At 34.4% G+C, this 5253-nt stretch overlaps 1 long non-coding RNA gene across 1 annotated transcript; it reads left to right on the plus strand.

The window, feature by feature from the left end:
* The first annotated feature begins 485 nt into the window (after positions 1–485).
* On the plus strand, positions 486–2437 carry LOC148762450 (uncharacterized). Its single transcript, XR_016026499.1, has 3 exons — positions 486–588; positions 1237–1320; positions 2190–2437. It is a non-coding gene; the product is annotated as an uncharacterized LOC148762450 (long non-coding RNA).
* Positions 2438–5253: the final 2816 nt, after the last annotated feature.

A 5253-nucleotide genomic window follows, 5' to 3' on the forward strand; every position in this document is an offset into this window, starting at 1 on the left:
ATTTTTGGCCCCATTTGACTTATTGGAGTAAGATTTGAGGTTTAGAAGTGAAAAATTTTAATTTCGGTATAATTTGGAGTAAAAGGGTAAAATGGTAATTTTACCATTCGGAATCGAAAATTTAATTTTTTGAAAGGATTTTGATCAAATTTAATTATTTGGAGTGTGAAATGAGTATGAGGAGTGAAAATTATGCATTATGGAAAATTTTCATTTTTTGGGGTAAAAATGTAATTTTTGAAAAGTTTAGGGGCAAAAGTGTAATTTTGAAACATTTGCTCCACCAAAACTTTGGAAAAATCTGGAAATATCACTTAAGACTTGGATAAGTCAAAGGGAATGCATGGTGAAAGAAAATAGGACAAGTGGATGGCTAGAAAAAAGAAATGAATTAATAAAATATTTAAAATATGAATAAAATAATATTATTTCATTAAACAATAAAAATGCATTAAAAATCAGCCCACCCATTCTTCTTCTTCAACATTCGGCCAAGCAAGAAACAAGAGAGAGAAAGGAGAAAACAAAACCCTAGAGAGAGAAAATCAAAGAAAAAGTGTGAATTTCCAAGGAAATTAAGTGAAAAAGGTGAGATTTTTCTATTAAGCTTGAGTTTTCTTATTCTCAAGCATTTCTCTTTATTTTCCATGATTAAATTACATTTTTTCATGATGAATTCAATTCTGAAAAAATGGGTTAGGAGAGAGAAAGTTGTTGGATTTATTTGATTTTAATTTATGTTAGTGTTTTTAGTTAGTTTAGCATATTTAGAAACAAAACAACAAGAAAAGAATTTATTTTCTCCCCCAACCATTAATGGCTGAATTTACCATGTAGTGAGTGAGGATGAGTTTGATTTTATTCTAGGAGAATTGGTTAAGGAATAATGAATTATGAGCCTAGAAAAATAATGAGAATTTTCGGAGCAAAAATACGAATTTTTACCCACTAGGGGTATTTTCGTAATTTGCTGTTGGGACTGATAATTTGCATCACACTGAGGGACATTAAGTTAATTTGGGTGCAATTGAGGTATAGAAACTGAAAAGAATTAAATTGGAGTTTAAACGAACCCGTTAGGAATTTAATCGGGTGATAAGACGAATTAGGCTAATACCGGATTTAGATAGTTACCAGTGCATTTTTGCATTCCATATCATGCATTGGTAGTCCAAATTAGTTTAATTTTGATTTAGTACCAACTTAGTGAAATTCTCGATTTTGTACTGTGTCAAGGTGGTGAGTCCTCCAATAAAGGCAAGAAAATTACATCCGAGGACCAGTAGACAGAGTGCTTCGAAAGTCTGCATTCTAGACATTGTGAGTAAACTTATTATCGTCTTAATTATCTAGAGTAGTTTTATACAACTATGTGATTTTATGAAAAATGGGTTTAAATGGTAAATTGTTATGTTTTAAGGGAAATTGAGATTTTATAAAATGATTTTATAAATTTTCTGAAAAATCGAATATTGGTTTTGAAAACAGAGTAATTGGAGACTGCTAGTTTGTGTTGCAAATTTATCGTTCTGAATTGAATGGCTTATGACAATAAATGAGCATGAATGGCTAAACTGATTTTGGTGTCATAATTATTTATACTGTGTATTCAGCCTTGAGAGGCTAGGTTGCGATAAATTGCCATGTCATGCTAGAATGAATTTTATTGATTGGTGGATTATATATTAGTTATTTACTGCAGAGGGGGTTCCGTGGACCAGCCTATTAGAGGGGCACGGTAAACTCCATTATATTATTACCTCGAACGGAGAGGCGCGTAGGGTATCTCCTGGGGTAAAGCTAAGGGTTCACTTCACGCTAAACCACCACGTGAAGGGGAACTCAGCCAACGCCAAGGAACGGCTGTATTTTTCTCAAATTAAAAATATATTTTAAGTGTATATGAAATTTTAACAGCCTTGGCGGACTCGGTTGGATGCCCTGCGCAAGGTATCACCGAGTATGAGTTTTGGCATGAGCCAAAGTTTTAAGAAATTCATAAGCCAAGTTGATTACTCGATTTTTATGGATTGATTTTATTTGGTTGAAATGAGTTGAATGGTAATGAAATTACAGTATGATGATTTATTTTAATTGTCTCCATTTACTCGACTTTAGATAGTTTAGATGGTATCTGTTTACTCACTGGGATTTTATAATCTCACCACCCTCATTTCCTCACATTTCAGGCTCAGGGAATTTCGTAGTTAGCTGACTTGAACAAGGACCTTCATTTGGACTCGAATCGGTAAAAGCTGTAGGTTTCCAGCTTCCGATGCATTTTGGATAGATATGGGCCCACGTGTCACTGTAAAAGAAATTTTATGCTTTGGTTATTTGTTTTATAGTATATATGTATATAATTATCTTTTACGCTATAAGAATTATGTATCGATAGTTTTATGAAAATTATTTTACAAGAAAATAGTTTATTTTATTGAATATTTTTATTATATTCAAATGGTCAAATTTTCACTTCAAATGAACGTTTTAGATACTTAATTTTTTTTAAATCATTAAATATATATTTTCGGCTTACCTACTACATTTTTAGCAAGTTTCGAGGTTTTCGACAAAAATGACAAAAATGCCCCTATGAGCAAAAAAAAAATGTTATGTTATGATTTGGAAATGATTTGAAATCCTTCGTATTTTGATTATTTGATAACTATTGCTCACCGGGGAAGTGCGAAAGCTGATACGAGAGCCTTGCGAGGTTTCGATCGACATTCGGGGTGAAAAATGTTTGTCGAGGCTTCGCGGCGGTTGTCACGGGCTCGATGGGGAGTTCCGGGTCGTGACAGTATATCATTGCATCACAATTTCATTTCCATTGAATTATAATATAGTATGCGTGTATGTTTTATAATCCCATTGGTATCTCAAAGATTTATCTTGACTTGATCATTGCATCTTATGCAATACTACAATTCCTAAAAGTCATCCTTATTCCTCGATTATCCTTCATGTCTCCTATATATATTGTATCCTTATTGCATTCCAATATTGATTTGTCACTTAAAACTCAAATTCATTTGAATCATGTATGCCTCAAGCATTTTCGAATTCCAATTCCCATAATATATTAAGAAAGTTTCATTATCTGACTTCATTATCAAGGTTAACTTCTATCATCCTTTATTCTACTCTTTCATATGAATATAACATCATTCTTCCTTAACTAATTTACGAATTGTACTTGAAATTACAAGACTTGAAACTAAATTCTCCTCGAGAATGCTATAGTATTTTCTCGCTGCAGCGAGTTTTCGGCCAGCCATCCTCCAAAAACCCGAGAGGTTCTCGTTGCAGCAAGAAACAGGGCACCAATGAAAAATTTCCCTTCCTCGCAAAGAAAATCACCTTGCTGAAATGTCCAAAACCAATAAAAAACACATAACAACTTCCCAAAGTTTAACATACCAAATTTCACATACATTACAACCATATACCATTACTCATAAATTTCTTATAACACACATGTTTACGTATGTATATATATATACATATACCCATCATCATCATGCACACCATCCCAGCATCACCATGCACACCATCCCATCATCACCAGCTCATGCACACTCCTTACTCGCACATGGTTGGGTCATCACGGGTTTATGCGCACTCCCTACTCGCACATAACCGGATCATCATCGGCTTATGCGCACTCTTGACTCTCACATAGCCGAGTCCATATAATTACACAATAATATAATCGTACGTATATACATATATCAACATAATGTACTAGTATAGGAATCCATAATAGCCACATATCACAACATAACCCATTTCTCGAAAGCTTGTTCCCAAGGCACTCATTTTTAAGAAAGTTGTATAAAATCATTCAAACGCTTGGTACAAACAATCACATTCCCCAAAATGAATTTGAAATGCGGTTCACTCACCGGTATATTGTTGAGCCTTGAGCTGACTCTAATTCTCCTAATGATCCAATTGGGGTAATGGGGCTTCATTAGAACCTAGAATCACATTAGTATCAGTATTATGTTAATTCACACACTATAAACCCTAAAAGCTATCTCTTAACTAGCTTTCAATTACCATTTTAAATGGCTATCTATGTTCACTACCTAATCACATTAAAGTTAATACACAATCTCAACAATAAACTCACAAATCAATCACTAAACATTATCAACACTTAAAACTCAATTCTAATTTACTACTCACCTTGATAGCGTTGTAACTTTGAAATTCTTTCCAACAATTTCCAAGCTTATTATAGGGCTTTCTTTTTCTTTCTCTCTCTAAACACTTAGCTAGTGAGAGAAATTATGGAAGTAGGATTTTTCAAGGGTTTTAAAGTGAGAGAGTGAAATAATACAAGGGTTATAGTCAAAAGGGCACAAAGGTATGAAAACGAGAGCTAGAGAGAGAAAATTATGCAAGCTCCATATCAAGCTTCCATGGAGGATGGAAGGAACGTGAGATGGGAAGAGAAGAAGAAGAAGAAGATGCTGGAAATTCAAGAAGCTGCTGGAAGGAGAAGATATTTATAGCCCAAGCTTATCCACTCCTTTAAAAATTACGAAAATGCCCTTAGTAAGTTAGCATGTCCTTCTCCACCTCTATATGAAATCTTTTTACTCTTTTGACACTGAGACAAGGTCCATAATGGTCTAGACATGCTTGGGTTTGCGAAACTTGAAAAATTTTGACCCAAGGTGAAAAATGACCATTTTGCCCCTATTATGAAAATTATTATCATTTCTAGTTTTCTTCGTGTTTTCATCATTACACATCATTTATGCAGTCTTATGCGTATTTAGACCTTAAAATATCATAAAACTATCTTCTGGGAGCTATTAAAAGAAATGATGAAACTACCCCTAGCTCGTGTTATTACATCTATGCTTAGTTACCAGCCTATAGAGGTTGGGGTTTCACAACAAGCTCATGACATCCAACATTGCGGAGTGTATTAAGTCTTGTCTAAGGCATGCAAGGAAAATGCTAATAACCATATTGATCAAGTGCATCAGAGGTATGTTCCAACGTTGGTTCCATGACTGGCACAATGAGGCGTTGAATCGACCATGCCCCTCAACCCTTGGGCTACAGATTTTTGAACACACTGTTTAATGAAGCATGTCACTTTTCCACATAACCAATCGATTGGGTGGAGCTTCAAGTTATAGGCGGGACTAAGGACAGAGTCGTTAACTTGTCCACCAATATGTGTTCATGTAGTGAGTTCTAGACCAATCTTGTTAGAGCCTAATTTTCGGG

The sequence above is a fragment of the Theobroma cacao genome, chromosome 5, assembly GCF_053813885.1.
Source record: "Theobroma cacao isolate CCN51 chromosome 5, ASM5381388v1, whole genome shotgun sequence".
NCBI lineage: Eukaryota > Viridiplantae > Streptophyta > Magnoliopsida > Malvales > Malvaceae > Theobroma > Theobroma cacao.